This window comes from Leopardus geoffroyi, chromosome X (assembly GCF_018350155.1).
Source record: "Leopardus geoffroyi isolate Oge1 chromosome X, O.geoffroyi_Oge1_pat1.0, whole genome shotgun sequence".
Lineage (NCBI taxonomy): Eukaryota > Metazoa > Chordata > Mammalia > Carnivora > Felidae > Leopardus > Leopardus geoffroyi.
In genome coordinates, this window is record NC_059343.1 from 76,429,744 (window position 1) to 76,447,516 (window position 17,773).

Consider the following 17,773-nt stretch of genomic DNA (forward strand, 5'->3'; position numbering starts at 1 on the left):
CAGTGCTTTTAGGGTCACCAATGAGCTGTATCTTGACAAATACAATAATTATTTACTAATTCTTATCGTACTTGAACTATCAGCCTAGTGGCATAATTTGACACTCCCTCCTTCCTAAGCAATTTTTTCACTTGCCTTCTGAGTCTTCTTTTTCTGTTGATTCTCCTTCTACTTTACCAAATTTTCCTTCTTTTTTGTTCTCCTGATATCCAGACCTGTAAAACCAAATGCCCATTAGGTATATTCACTTGGATATCTAACATGCATCTCAATATAACACCCCCATGGAAAACTCTCTCTCTTTCTTCCTTATCACAGTAAATTACTTTCCATTTGTCCCAATGCTAAGATTTTTTTAAACTTATAGTAACTCCTCTCTTTCTCTTGCACCTCATATTTAATCCATCAACAAATACTATTGATTCTATCTTCAAAATATACCCAAAACCTGAATACTTGCCATTGCTTTCAACACCAACACTATGGACTATAATTTAAGATTTAACACCTAAATCTCTTCAATAGCATCTTAACAAGTTTTCTGCTTTCACTTTTACACTCCACATTGCTTTTCTTCAGAGTAGTCAAAGTAATTATTTTAAAAATCATAAATTCAATATGTCATTTCACTTTTTAAAATGCTCCAATAATTTCCTCTCTCCAAATAAAAACTAAAATCTTTGATAATGCTTCCATTCTTTATGAGCGAACCATAGTTTCCATACCCCCAAAATTATATCTGTGGGTTACTTTCATTCCACTCCTTTAAGATCAATGCACACCACCCACACTAGCTTTTTTGGCATTGCTAGGATAAACCAAACAGTCTCTTGTGTCAGAGCATTTGCACTTAGTGTTCCCCTGCTTACCATTACCTTGCCCAGATACCAATGAAGGAAAACAATTAGTTTTGCAGAAACCATGTGACAGAAAAATGTGAGAGGCCTTTTATGTGCATAATGTTAAGAGATGAATAAGCTGTCATTTAGAAATAAAAATGTCTGTTCCACATAGAAAATAAACTTGATATGTAAAATCAAAGGGCCTTCTAAGCACTTAACATGAAACAACCAATTTAATTCTCACAACAAGCCTATGAACAATTGGTACAATGTTAGCACTGTGTCAACAACCAAAGGTCAAGGGTCGTAATAGAAAGGATGAACTTCTGGTTTGACAGGAATCCCAAAGGAATACCTGTCTCTGTGCCTTCTTAGCACTTCTGACAAGCAGAATTTGACAAACATTTGGATGCTTGAGATATCATTACTGTTCCATTGCCTGGTCACAGCTAAACAGTTTCTTCTTCTTTTTATTTACTGGGAAATACTTTAAATTTGCACAGTATTGGCTGTGAAAGACTTCCACTTCCAAAAATGATACAGTAATAGGGATTGGAAAGAATAACAAACAACATAGACTTTATAAAACAATAGTTTAAAAGACACTGGATATCAGGTAACAAAGGATAGTTATCCCTGAAAATAGGAAACAGATATGGTGATTCATACCATTGCCCCAGCTTACTTCTTGGAGAGAATGTATAGAATATGGCCCAAGGAGAAGCTGAGGTGAAGCTTTAGAGGCTCCCCAATTTGAGGGCCACAGGTGACAGTCCAGGGAGACCAAGCTAGCTGTAGTTAATGGGACAGATTACCAGAAAGTAGAGAGCTTTCCCAAATAAAACGTTTGGAAGACAGTCTTCCTTGATCTTTCATTAGAGTATTGATCAGTGCATGAGTACAAAGAAACTATTAAGGGTGGGAAAAAAAAACTTCCTTCATAGCTAACAATAGTCCCTATTCCCATCATCCAAAAAGTAAAACCTCATAATTATTGGTCTTGGCCTGAGAGCCTTGCCTCAATGGTGCAGAAGAATTAGTCCTAAACTAAACACTTCTGGTCACACCTAACAAATCTTAAGCAAAATTTGTGTATTAGTTTCCTAGGACTGCCATAAACAAGTTATCACTTATAACTCCAAAATTTATTTTCTTACAGTTTGGGAAGCCAGAAGTCTGAAGTCAAGGGTCAGCAGGTTTTTTTTTTTTTCTGGAGACTCTGAGGGATAATTAATCTCATGCTTCTTTCTTAGCTTCTAGTAGTTGCTGACAATCATTAGTATTACTTGGCTTATACTTGAATCACTCCAATCTCTGCCTCACTATCGTATTGCCTTCTTCCCTATGTCTTCAAATGGCCTCCTTATAAGGACAGCAGTCATTGAATTTAGAGCCTGGTGTAATCGAGTATGACCTAATTTAACTAATTATATAGACAAGAACTTATTTCTTTTAATTTTATTTATTTTTTTTAATTTACATCCAAATTAGTTAGCAATAGTGCAACAATGATTTCAGGAGTAGATTCCTTAGTGCCCCTTACCCATTTAGCCCATCCCCCCTTCCACCACCCCTCCAGTAACCCTCAGTTTGTTCACCACATTTATGAGTTTCTTCTGTTTTGTCCCCGTCCCTGTTTTTATATTATTTCTGTTTCTCTTCCCTTATGCTCATTGGTTTTGTCTCTTAAAGTCTTCATATGAGTGAAGTCATATGATTTTTGTCTTTCTCTGACTGACTAATTTCACTTAGTATAATACCCTCTAGTTCCATCCATGTAGTTGCAAATGGCAAGATTTCATTCTTTTTGATTGCCAAGTAATACTCCATTGTGTGTTTGTGTGTGTGTGTGTGTGTGTGTGTGTGTATACATATATAGTATATATGGAGTATATATGGAGTATATATGGAGCATATAAATATATATATATATATTACATATGGAGTAAACATATATATCACTATATATATATATATATATATATATATATACACACGTGTATATATATATATATACACACACACACACACACACATATATATATATATATATATATATATACATACATATATATATACACTACTTCTTCTTTATCCATTAATCCATCAATGGACATTTGGGCTCTTTTCATACCTTGGCTATTGTTGATAGTGCTTCTATAAACATGGGGGTGCATGTGTCCCTTCAAAACAGCACACCTGTATCCCTTGGATAAATGTCTAGTCGTGCAATTGCTGGGTCATAGGGTAGTTCTATTTTTAGTTTTTTTTTAAGAACATCCATACTGTTTTCCAGAGTGGCTGCACCATCTTGCATTCCCAGGCAAGAATTTATTTCTAAATAAGATCACGTTCTGAGGTTCCAGGTGAACACTAATTTTGGGTGAACATTATTCATCCCAGTCCAATATGAAATGATAATTTTTTCCAATTAACTATATTCCAGAAGTAAACTAAAAATATTTATATTAATACAAAAATAACCAGTAGTCAACAAAATGAAAATTCACAATATCTGGCATCAAATCGAAGATTATAAAGGCAGGTAAACCAGAAGAAAAATACAGTTCATAATAAGGAGAAAAATCAATCAATTGAAACTGATCTAGAACTTAAAAAGATGTTAGAATTGGCTTACAAGAACATTCAAGGAGTTATTAAAAATTTAGCCCATAAACTCAAAAAGTTAGAGACATAAAAATATAAAAAAAGACCCAAGTAAGAGTCTAGATATGAAAACCATAGTGTTCTCATAATAGATATGAAAAATACTATGTATGGAATTAACATCAGATTAGAAAATGCAGAAGAAAGGGTTAATCAACTTGAACTAACAATAGAAATTATTCAAATAAAACAGATAAAACAGATTTTTAAAAATAAATGTTCTCAATGTTCTGCTGAACAACCTTGAGGAATTTATTTTATATGTAACAGGAGTGTAAACGAGGGGGAAGAGTGTGTGAGTTCAGTTCAGGTCATGATTTTGCAGTTCATGGGTTCTAGCCCCACAATGGGCTCTGTGTTGACAGCTCAGAGCCTGGAGCCTGATTTGAACTCTGTGTGTCTCTCTCTCTGTCCTTTCCCCACTCACACTCTGTCTCTCTCTCTCTCTCTCAAAAATAAATAATGTTAAAAAAAAATTTAATGATAGGGAAGAGAAGAAACAAGATTTGAAGAAATAATGGCCAAATGTTCACTAATTTGGTGAAAAGTATAAATATATAGATCCAAGAATCTCAACAAAACTCAGACACAATAAACATGAAGAAAACCACACTAAAGCATTTCATAATCCAACTGCTCAAAATCAGTGTCAAAGAAAACAAAATTAAGCATCCATGGAGGAAAACACATTATATACAGAAGAAAATGATAAATACTACAGCAGATTTCTTGCTAGTAACAATGAAAGGACTAAGAGTGTAAAGAAACATTTTTTTTAAGCTTTTATTTAAATTCCAGTTAGTTAACACACAGTGTAATAATAGCTTCAGGTGTACAATGCAGTGATTCAACATTTCCATACATCACCTGCTGCTCATCAGAGCAAGTGCACTCCTTAATCCACATAACGTATTTAATCCATTGCCCCACCAAAACTCCCTTCTGGTAACCATAAGTTTGTTGTCTATAGTTAAGAGTCTGTTTGTTGATTTGCATCTCTATCACTTTTTTTTTCACTTTGTTTCTTTTGCTTCTGAAACTCCACATATGGGTGAAATCATACGGTATTTGTTTTTATCCGACAGGGTTATTTTACTTAGCAAAATGCTCCTTAGCTCCATCCATGCTGTTGTATTGATGACAAGACTTCATTTTTAATGGCTGAGTTACATTCCATTATATATACATACCACCTTTTTATTTATGTCTCCATCTACACACACTTACTCTGTTTCCATAATTTGGCTATTGTAGATAATGTTGCTATAAACATTGAGGTACATGTAACCCTTTGAATTATTATTTTTGTATTCTTTGGGTAAACGCTTAGAAGCACAATTGCTGAATTGTACAATAGTTCTGTTTTTTTAACTTTTTGAGGAACCTCCATACTGCTTTCCAGCATAGCTACACCAGTTTGCATTCCCACCAACAGTACAAGAGAGTTCCTCTTTCTCCACAACCTTGCCAACACCTGTCATTTCTTGTGTTGTTGATTTTAGTCATCTGATGACGGAGAGGTGATATCTCATTGTAGTTTTTATTTGCATATGATGATAAGTGATGTTTAGAACCTTTTCATGTGACTGTTGGCTATCTGTATGTCAATATTTAAAATATCTATACTACCCAAAGAAATCTATACATTTAATGCAATCCCAATCAAAATACCAACAGTATTTCTCACAGAACTAGAACAAACTGTCATGGAATTTGGGTGGAACAACAGAAGACCCTGAGTAGCCAAAGAAATCTTGAAAAAGAAAAGCAAAGCTAGAGGCATCATAATTCCAGACTTTAAGTGATATCACAAAGCTGTAGTAATCAAGACAGGGTGATGCAGCAAAAAAATAGACACATGGATCAATGGGACCAAATAGAAACCCAGAAATGAACCCACAACTATATGGTCAATTAATCTTCTATGAAGTAGGAAACAATATCCAATGGAAAAAAAGACAGTCTCTTCAACAAATGGTGATTGGAAAACTGGACAGCAACATGCAAAAGAATGAAACTGAACCACTTTCTGACACCATACACAAAAATAAATTCAAAATGAATTAGAGATCTAAATGTGAGACCTGAAACCATAAAAATACTAGAAGAGTACACAGACAGTACCTTCTTTCACATCGACCATAGCAACTTATTCCTAAATGTGTTTCCTGAAGGAAGGGAAACAACAGCAAAAATAAACTATTGGGACTACGTCACAATCAAAATCTTCTGCACAGTGAAGGAAACAATCAACAAAACTAAAAGGCAATAGACAGCATGGGGGAAGATATTTTAAATGGACATATCTGATAAAGGGTTAGTATCCAAAATATAAGAATAATTTACAAAATTCAACACACAAGAAAAGAATAATGCAATTAAAAATTAGGAAAAGACATGAATAGACATTTTTCCAATGGAGAAAAATGTTTAAAGTACTGAGAGGAAACAAACATTTGTCAACCTACACCCAATGTATAGGGTACATCTAGGTTGCATCTGTCAATTCTATATGCAATGAAATCAAAGTAATAAAATGAAAAATGAAACAAAATATTTTGACACATACAATAGCTGTAAGGATTCAATATTAGCACACATGCACTATGAAAAATCTCAATAGAAATCTTTGAGGCAAAAGGAAAATGGCATTAGATGGAAATATGGAAATACAAAAAATGAGTAAAGAGAACTAGAAATGGTAACTACATCAGTAAACATAAAATATTTTAAATTATCTAATATATTTTAAAAATTAATTGAATTACAAAAACCTAGGAATGTATGTGAAGTTTAAAATCCATAACAAGAATTGGGATGCCTTGGTGGCTCAATCAATTAAGGAGCTGTCTCTTGATTTGGCTCAGGTCATGATCTCATGATTTCATGAGTTCTAGCCCTACATTGGGATCTATACTAACAGCATTGAGCCTACTTAAGATTCTCTCTCCTTCCTTCCCTCTCTGCCCCTCCCCTGCTTATACTCTCTCTCTGTGTGTGTCTCTCAAAATAAATAAGTAAACTTAAAAAAAATAAACGTGAGAAACTTAACAGAAGGCCATGGGGGAAGGGAAGGCAACAGAGAGGTAGGGAGGCAAACCATAAGAGACTCTTAAATACAGAAAACAAACTGAGGGTTGATGGGGAGGTGGGGGAGAGGGCAAAATGGGTGATGGGCATTGAGTAGGGCACTTGTTGGAATGAGCACTGAGTGTTGTATGTAAGCGCTGAATCAGGGGAATATACCCCCAAAACTAAGAGCACACTGTATACACTGTATGTTAGCCAACTTGACAATAAACTATATTTTAAAAAAATAATAATTAAAAACTAAAATAAAAAAGCAAATATATAATGATAGCCACATAAAGGTAAGAGGAATGAAGTCAAGTATCCTATTGTAAGTTTCATATACTACATGTTAAAAACTATAACAGAACTTTAAGGCAAACTATGAAAAGTTAAAGATGCATATACTAAACCTTAAAACAACCATTAAAATAGCAAAACAGCTATTTTTAATAAGCCAACAAAGGTGACTTTATCAGAGAAGATGGTGGTGTAGGAGGACACTAGGCTCACCATGTCCTGCTGATCACTAAGATTCCACCGATATTTGCCTGAATAACCCGGAAAACTGCCAGAAAACTAGCAGAATGGACTCTCTGGAGCCAAGCATAGACAAGAGGCCAACAGAAGGGGATAGGAAGGGCTGAGAGGCAGTGTGCCCTACATGGACTGGTGGAAGGGAGCCAGGACAGTGGAGGGGCAGCCTGCCCGGCAAGGCAGAGCCCCTGAGTCTTGCTTGCAAAAGTGGAGGGGACAGACTGTGTCAGTTCTGACAGCCAGGGGGACTTAAGATCTGGAATGTTAAAAGTCAACAGCTCTGCTCTCAGTGAGCTGGGAGGGCAAGAGGACGCCAGGAGGGAGAGTTGTTGAGCCCTGGGAGACAGAGCTCACTCGGCAGGGGAACAAAGGCACTGGCAAGTGACATCTCCCTCTCCCATCCCCCAGCCAAAATCCCAAAGGGAACCAGCTCCTGTCACAGAACATGCTTGCACCACGCAAACACCCAACACTGTGCTTCTGTGGATCCATCCCTCTGAAGGGTCTGCCTCGCTCCCGGTGCTGGGGCACCTCCCTCAGAGGACCACCTACTGCAAAGCAAGCTAAGCCTGCTCGCTAATACACCAGATCACATTGAACCAGCACCACAAGTCTGGCAGTATGCAAATATCCCAGACATGGGCCACACCACTCCAAAATGAGTCCTTCCCCTGGGAGAGGGGAAGATAAAGTATACATCAGTCTGACTGTGGCCCCAGCTGTGGGCTGGGGGCAGATATTGGGTCTGACTGTGGCCTTGCCCACCAACACAAGTTACTCCAGACAATACAGGGGAAGAGCCCTGCAGTTGGGAGCCACCCCAGGGAATACCCAAAATGACGAAATGGAAGAATTCTCCTCAAAAGAATCCCCAGGAAGTAGCAACAGCTAACGAATTGATCAAAACTGATTTAATCAATATAACAGAACAAGAATTTAGAATAATAGTCATAAAATTAATCGCTGGGCTTGAAAAAGGTATAGAGGACAGCAGACAATCTATTGCTACAGAGATCAAGGGACTAAGAGATAGACATGAGGAGCTAAAAAATGATATAAATGAGCTGCAAAATAAAATGGAGGAGACCACAGCTTGGATTGAAGAGGCAGAGGAGAGAATAGGTGAATTAGAAGATAAAATTATGGAAAAAGAGGAAGCTAAGAAAAAGAGAGATAAAAAAATCCAGGAGTATGAGGCGAGAATTAGAGAACTCAGTGATGCAATCAAACAAAACAATATCCGTATAATAGGAATTTCAGAAGGGGAAGAGAGATAGAAAGGGGCTGAACGTGTACTTGAACAAATTATAGCTGAGAACTTCACTGATCTGGGAAGGAAAAAGGCATTGAAATCCAAGAGGCACAGAGGACTCCCTTAAGAGGTAACTTGAATCGATCTTCTGCATGATATATCATAGTAAAACTGGCAAAATACAAGGATAAAGAGAAAATTCTGGATTCAGCTAGGGATAAACATGCTCTAACCTACAAATAGATACCCATAAGACTAGCGGCAGACTTATTTACTGAAACTTGGCATGCCAGAAAGGAATGCCAAGAAATCATTATGTGATGAACAGAAAAAATATGCAGCCAAGAATCTTTTATCCAGCAAGTCTGTCATTTAGAATAGAAGGAGAGATAAAGGTTTTCCCAAACAAACAAAAACTGAAGGAATTCACCACCACTAAACCAGCCCTACAAGAGATCCCAAGGGGGATTCTGTGAGTGAAATGTTGCAAGGATCACAAATTACCAGAGACATCACTACAAGCATGAAATCTACAGACATCACAATGTCTCTAAACCCATAACTTTCAATAATAACGCTGAATGTAAATGGATTAAATGCTCCAAACAAAAGGCATAGGATAACAGAATAGATAACAAAACAAGACCCACCTATTTGCTGTCTACAAGAGATTCATTTTAGATGTGAGGACACCTTCACATTGAAAGTGAGCAGATGGAGAACTATCTATCATGCTACTGCACGTCAAAAGGAAGCTGGAGTAGCCATGCTTATATCAGACAAACTAGAATTTAAGTTGAAGGCTGCAACAAGAGATGAAGAAAGGCATTATATAATAATAACGGGGTCTGTACATCAGGAAGAGCTAACAATTATAAATGTCTATGTGCCAAATACGGGAGTCCCCAAATATACAAAACAATCACAAACAGAAGCAACCTTACTGATAAGAATGTGGTTGGGGCGCCTGGGTGGCGCAGTCGGTTAAGCGTCCGACTTCAGCCAGGTCACGATCTCGCGGTCCGTGAGTTCGAGCCCCGCGTCGGGCTCTGGGCTGATGGCTCAGAGCCTGGAGCCTGTTTCTGATTCTGTGTCTCCCTCTCTCTCTGCCCCTCCCCCGTTCATGCTCTGTCTCTCTCTGTCCCAAAAATAAATAAACGTTGAAAAAAATTTAAAAAAAAAAAGAATGTGGTAATTGCAGGGGACTTTAATACTCAACTTACAACAGTGGATAGATCATCTAGACACAGGATCAATAAAGAAACAAGAGCCCTGAATGATACATTGGATCAGATGGACTTGACAGATATATTTAGAACGCTGCATCCCAAACAACAGAATATGCTTTCTTCTCGAGTGCATATGGAACATTCTCCAAGATAGATCACATACTGGGTCACAAAACAGCCTTTCATAAGAATAAAAGAATTGAGATCATACCATGCACACTTTCAGACCACAATGCTATGAAATTTGAAATCAACCATAGGAAAAAGTTTGGAAAACCTCCAAAAGCAAGAAGGTTAAAGAACACCCTACTAAAGAATGAAAAGGTCAAACAGGCAATTAGAGAAGAAATTAAGAAATATATTGAAACAAATTAAAATGAAAATACAATAATCCAAACGCTTTGGGATGCAGCGAAGGCAGTCCTGACAGGAAAATACATTGCAATCCAGGCCTATCTAAAGAAACAAGAAAAATCCCCAATACAAAATCTAACAGCACACCTAAAGTATATAGAAGCAGAGCAGAAAAGACACCCCAAACCCAGCAGAAGAAGACGAATAATAAAAATCAGAGCAGAAATAAACAATAGAGAATCTAAAAAAAAAAAAAAAAACTGTAGAGAAGATCAATGAAACCAAGATTTGTTTTTTTGAAAAAATAAACAAAATTGATAAACCTCTAGCCAGACTTCTCAAAAGAAAAGGGAGATGACCCAAATAGATAAAATCATGAATGAAAATGGAATTATTACAACCAATCCCTCAGAAATACAAACAATTATCAGGGAACACTATGAAAAACTATATGCCAACAAACTGGACAACCTGGAAGAAATGGACAAATTCCTAAGCACCCACACACTTCCAAAACTCAAACAGGAAGAAATAGAAAACTTGAACAGACCCATAAACAGGGAAGAAATTGAAACAGTTATCAAAAATCTCCCAACACATAAGAGTCCATGACCTGATGGCTTCCCAGGGGAATTCTACCAGACATTTAAAGCAGATATAATACCTATCCTTCTCAAACTTTTCCAAAAAATTGAAAGGGAAGGAAAACTTCCAGACTCATTCTATGAAGCCAGCATTCCTTTAATTTCCAAACCAGACACAGACCCAGCAAATAAAGATAACTAGAGGCCAATATCTGTGATCGATATAGTTGCAAAAATTCTCAATAAGATACTAGCCAATTGAATTCAACAGCAAATAAAAATAATTATTCTCCATGATCAAGTGGGATTCATTCCTGGGCTGCAAGGATGGTTCAACATTCGAAAATCAATGCGATACATAACATTAATAAAATAAAAGAACCATATGATCCTGTCAATTGATTCAGAAAAGCATTTGACAAAATCCAGCATCCTTTCTTTTTTTTTATTTTTTTTTAACGTTTATTTATTTTTGAGACAGAGAGAGACAGAGCGTGAACAGGGGAGGGGCAGAGAGAGAGGGAGACACAGAATCTGAAACAGGCTCCAGGCTCTGAGCTGTCAGCACAGAGCCTGATGCAGGGCTTGAACTCACAGACTATGAGATCATGACCTGAGCCGAAGTCGGACACTTAACCGACCGAGCCACCCAGGCACCCCTCCAGCATCCTTTCTTAAAAAAACCCTCGAAAAAGTCGGGATAGAAGGAACATTCATAAACATTTATGAAAAGCCCACAGATAATATCATCCTCAATAGGGGAATACTGAGAGATTTCCCCCTGAGATCAGGAACAAGACAAGGATGTCCACTCTCACTGCTGTTGTTTAACATAGCGTTGGAAGTTTTGGCATCAGCAATCAGAGAACAAAATGAAATCAAAGCCATCAAAATTGGCAAAGATGAAGTCAAGCTTTCACATTCTGCAGATGACATGATATTATACTTAGAAAACCCGATAGACTCCACCAAAAGTCTGCTAGAACTGATAAATGGAAAAACATTCTGTGCTCATGGATTGGAAGAAGAAATATTCTTAAAATGTCAATACTACCCAAAGCTATGTACACATTCAATGCAATCCCAATCAAAATTGCACCAGCATTCTTCTCGAAGCTAGAACAAGCAATCCTAAAATTTGTATGGAACCACAAAAGGCCCCAAATAGCCAAAGTAATTTTGAAGAAGAAGACCAAACCAAGAGGCATCACAATCCCAGACTTTAGCCTCTACTACAAAGCGGCACTCATCATGACAGCATAGTATTGCCAAAAAAAAAAAAAAAAAAAAAAAAAAAACGAGACACATAGACCAATGGAATAGAATAGAGACTCCAGAAATGGACCCACAAAAGTATAGCCAACTAATCTTTGGCAAAGCAGGAAAGAATATCCAATGGAAAAAAAGACAGTCTCTTTAACAAATGGTGCTGGGAGAACTGGACAGCAACATGCAGAAAGATGAAACCAGACCACTTTCTTACACCATTCAGAAAAATATACTCAAAATGTATAGAGGATCTGAATGTGAGACAGGAAACCATCAAAACCCTAGAGGAGAAAGCAGGAAAAAAACTTCTCTGACCTCATCCGCAGCAATTACTTACTTGACACATCTCCAATGGCAAGGGAATTAAAAGCAAAAATGAACTATTGGGACCTCATGAGGATAAAAAGCTTCTGCACTGCAAAAGAAACAATCAATAAAACTAAAAGGCAACCAGCGGAATGTAAAATATATTTGCAAATGACATATTGGACAAAGGGCTAGTATCCCAATCTATAAAGAGCTCACCAAACTTCACACCTGAAAAACAAATAATCCAGTGAAGAAATGGGCATATCTCTAAAGAAGACATCCAGATGGCCAACAGGCACATGGAAGGAAATACAAATCAAAACTGCTCTCAGATACCACCTCACGCCAGTCAGAGTGGCTAAAATGAACAAATCAGGAAACTATAGATGCTGGAGAGGATGTGCAGAAACCGGAACCCTCTTGCATTGTTGGTGGGAATGCAAAGTGGTGCAGCCACTCTGGAAAACATTGTGGACGTTCCTCTAAAATTCAAAATAGAACTACCCTATGACCAAGCAATAGCACTGCTAGGAATTTACCCAAGGGTTACAGGAGTACTGATGCATAGGGGCACTTGTACACCAATGTTTATAGCAGCACTCTGAACAATAGCCAAATTATTGAAAGAACCTAAATGTCCATCAACTGATGGATGGATAAAGAAATTCTGGTTTTTATATACCATAGAATTCTACGTGGCAATGAGAAAGAATGAAATATGGCATTTTGTAGCATCGTGGATGGAACTGGAGAGTGTTATGCTAAGTGAAATAAGTCACACAGAGAAAGACAAATACCATATGTTTTCACTGTTATGTGGATCCTGAGAAACTTAACAGAATACCATGTGGGAGGGGCAGGAAAAAAATGTTAGAGAGGGAGGGAGCCAAAACATAAGAGAATCTTAAAAACTGAGAACAATATGAGGGTTGATGGGGGCTGGGAGGGCAGGGAGGGTGGGTGATGGGCATTAAGGAGGGCACCTGTTGAGATAAGCACTGGGTATTGTATGGAAGCCAATTTGACAATAAATTTCATATTAAAAAATTAAGAAAAATAAGCCAAAAAAGGTAATAAAAGGGAATCCCAATAACCCCTTAATGTGAAGTGAAGTAGAAGAGGAAGATAAAAAGGGGACAAAAACAGATGTGACAAATCTAATTGATAATCACATTAAATGTAAAGGTTCAAACTATCTGAAATAAAAGTCAGAATTTGGCAGATGAGATAAAAATCCAAGACACAACTAAGTATACATTTTTCTAGAAGAAATAGACTATTTGCCTTTTGTAAAAACACAAATAAGTCAAAAGGAAAGAATGGAAAATGATGTGTCATTGCTAATATTAGTCAAACAAATGCTGAACTGACTATACTAATAATCAACAACATCGATTTCAGGACAAATTATAAAATTAAACAAGTAATTTCATAAGGTAAAGGATCAAGAGATTGTAAAGAGAACATCATGAAATAAAACAATATTATATGCTTTTTTAGCTAATAACAGGGCTCCAAGTTACAGTAGACAAAAACTGATATAACTCTGAGGAGAAATTAACGAATCCAAAATGTAGTCAGAGATTTAAATATCACTTTCTTAATAACTCTTATAATAAATTTTTACGTGATCAGCAAAAGTACAGTAGATCTAAACAACACTAGCAACTTGACCTAACTGATATTTATAGAACATTCCATTTTACTCAATAGCAGCTGGATATGCATTCTCATCAAATATACATAGAATGTTTAGGAGATAGACCATATTCTGGACCATGAAACAAGTTCTTAAAAATTAAATAAGGTAATTATTTACTCTGGCCACAAGGGAATTAAATTAGAAGCCATGAAATAGATATGAGCAATATAGTGTCAACCAGTTTTGAGATCCATGTACCTGAAATGAGCACAAAAAAATGGATACTGATCTCACAAAAATTTTATATGAAACTTTGGTGATGTTTTCAGGTTCACACAGTAGCCTAATTTGTATTCTTATTTGCCTATTCCTTATCCTGGAATTGTGTGGTAAATCATGCATGGAATAAGTGTGGTTTCTTTCGCCACTAGCTTTGTTCAAAAGAACCTAGAGCATATAAATGGGTTAGATTTCATCTTAATATACAGAAGGACAAGATAGAAAATGAGAGTCAAAATAAGGGTTATGGGAAGGGGGCACTTTGTTCCCCATGACCATCTTACTGATTTTAATACTAATAACAAGTTCAAGTTCCTTGAATAAAGTTAGCTAAAAACAATGTTGGCACAATACATACACATACACATACAGAAATTGAATGCCACAAAGGTAAGCCATCACACATGAGTGTGGGGTAGAGGAGTCCCAAACTCTGAAGCACAACTACAAAAACAGGATCATCAACAATAGCAGATACATCACTTTTTATTTCATTTATTTCAATCACAGGGGAAGTTATTATTTCAGAGCTTAATGGCAAAGAAACTGCTCCCATCAATGACATATTCCATTAATGGTAATAAAAGTCATTAACACGGGCACAGTCAGTGTGCAATAAAGATAACACTGCCTGTTGATGGAGGTGTCTTTACTCTTTTCAAAGACATCTATTATGCTTTTCTTGACAACAAATTATATGTGACCACTGTAGTAATGATAAACTTGAGATAAGTCAATGAAAAAAATAAGTCAATGAAGGAAATACAATGTTTAATCTTATAGTTTGAGTTTACCACTGTAGGCATTGGATATATTATTTTCCATTGAGAGATTTTTTCTCAATTATAGAACACTTATTAATTTTCCACCACCAATTAGATAATTTAATCTTCAAAATAATACTATGAGAAGATGGTAGAGTAATAGGAGGGACCTAAGTCTTGCCTGATCCCTGACACACAGCTAGATAAATATCAAATCATTATGAATATCTAAGAAATTTATTTGAGGACTGACAGAACAAACTGCACAACTAGAGGGAGAGAAGAAGCCACATAGTGCAAGGTAGGAGGTATGGAGGCACGGTTTGGAGGAGAAATGGACCATGGGTGCTTCAGAGGTGAGGGAGCCCTGGCCCTAGAGAGAGGCGAGAAAGAGATAAAGGAGCAGAGAAGGGGTAACACAAGGAAAAGACTTCCCCAAAGCTATTGACTAGAAAAATATGGAGGACTGATTTTTGTGAGTTTTACAACCAGCAAAGCTCAAAGACTGGAGTTTTACAGGTCCACAGCATTGTTGGTGTGGAGACCTGAGGGTGCTGCAGTGTTAATGTGGAAAAGGAAGGCAAATAACGTGTGGGCAGACAGAGTGATCTGAGGATCCCCTGGGACACACAGTTGAGATGGTTCCCCTTCTTGAAGTGCATCTGGGAGAGGTGGCATTGTCTCTGCAGAGGTAAAAGAGATAGTGGATATCATTTCCCTCTCCTGCTCCTTAGTATAAATTAACTTCACTAAGCAGCAGAATGCCAACACTGGCTGCCTAAACACTTACACAAAACCTGGGCCCCCTGCTCTCTGCTGGTGCTGCTTTTCTCTGGCAAGTGTGACTGAGAATCACAATAGCAGACCCCTCCCCGAGAAGATCAGCAAACCACCCCCCCCACACACACACACATGCACCACGTCTCTTGACCATAGAGTTCTGAAAACATTCAGCTCTTGTGGAAATAGCATCAGGTCTCATTTAACAAGCAGAACAGGGCACACCTAGCTAAAACTTGCCACACTCTGGCCAAGATCCATACACTCCCCACTGAAGGCAAGGAGAAACTCTAAAAAGCACTGATATGAGGGAAATAACAGGCAAAACACAGCAGGAAAGTGTATGCAGCTAACACTGGAGACACTTCCTAGAGCATCAGGCACTGGACAGTATATGACCTCTTCTTCATAAAGCGATTAGTCTCGGGAGCAAGAAAACAACAGGCTTTCCTAATGCAGAGAAGAAGACAGAGACCTAGACAAAATGCCAAGATGAAGGAATTCATTCATAAAGAAAGAATAGAAAACATCATGGCCAGGGATCTAATTGAAACAGATATAAGTAATAGGCCTGATCCAGAACTTAAAGCAACAATCATAAGGATACTAGCTGGGCTTGAGAAAAGCATAGAAGTAACAATGTAGTCTATTATTGCAGAGATAAAAGACCTGAAAACTAATAAGGCTGAATGAGAAACAAAAAACAAACAAACAAAAACAAAAAACAAAACAAAACAAAAAACAAAACAAAACAAACAAAAAACAATAACTGCAATTGAAGACTGACTTAATATAATGACCACAAGGATGGAATAAGTAGAAGAACAAATAAGTGATATAAAAGAGGGAATTATAGAAAATAATAAAGCTGAAAAGAAGAGGAAAAGAAAAATATCAGATCATGAATGTGGACATAAGGAACTCAGTGACTCCAAAAAGAGTAATAACATTTGTATTACAGGAGTCCCAGAAAAAGAAGAGAGAAGAAAAGGGGCAGAAGATTTATTTGAGAAAATTATAGTTGAAACTTCCCTAATCTGGGGAAGAAAGCAAACATCTAAATCCAGGAGGCACAGAGAGCTCCTATCAAAATCAAAAAAAGTAGACCAACACCAAGACAAATCATAGTTAAAATTGAAAAATATGAAGGAAAAATCCTAAAATCAGCAAGACAGAAGAAATCCCCAATTTACAAAGGAAGACAAATAAGGTTAGCAGCAGATTCTCCCACAGAAACTTGGCAAGCAAGAAGGGAGAGGCATGATATATTCAACATGCTGAATGGGAAAAATCTATAGCCAAGAATACTCTATCCATCAAGGCTGCAATTCAGAATGGAAGGAGAGATAAAGGTTTTCCCAAACAAACAAAAAATAGAGGAGTTGGACATTTTGAGTGGGAAAGAAAGATCAAAATCCACAAAAGCCAGATATGAGTAGAGATATTCTCCAGAAATAATGACAAAATAACTAATAAAATGTCACTAAATAATATATATCAATAATTTCTACAAATGCAAATAGATTAATATCCCCCCAAAAAAATATTTAGGGTGTAAAATTAGTTTAAAAAAGACCCACTTATATGTTACCTACAAGACACTCATTTTAGACCTAAAGACCACTTCAGATTGAAAGTGAGGGGATGGAGACACATTTATCTTGGAAATGGAGCCCAGAGTAGCAATACTTCTGTCAGACAAAATTTTTTAAACCAAAGATAGTAGCATGAATTGAAGAAGAGCACTATATCATAATAAAGGGGTATATCCAGCAACAAGATCTAATTGTAGAAATGTATGCCCCTACATGAAAGCGCCCAAATATGTAAAAGAATTAATAACAAAAAAAGAACATATTGATAATAATACAATAATAGTAGGGGACTTTAATACACCACTTATGTCAATGGACAAATCGTCCAAGCATAAAATCAACAAAGGAATAATGGCCTGGAATGACACACAGGACCAGATGGACTTCACAGATATTTTCACATTTTATGCTAAAGCAGCAGAGTACACATTCCTTTTAAGGGCACATGGGACATTCTCCAGAATAGATCACATATTGGGTGACCAATCAGCCTTCAACAAATACAAAAAGAGTGAGATCATACCATGCATCTTTACTAAAAACAATGTTATGAATCTTGAAGTCAACCACAAGAAAAAATATGGAAAAAACACAAATACAT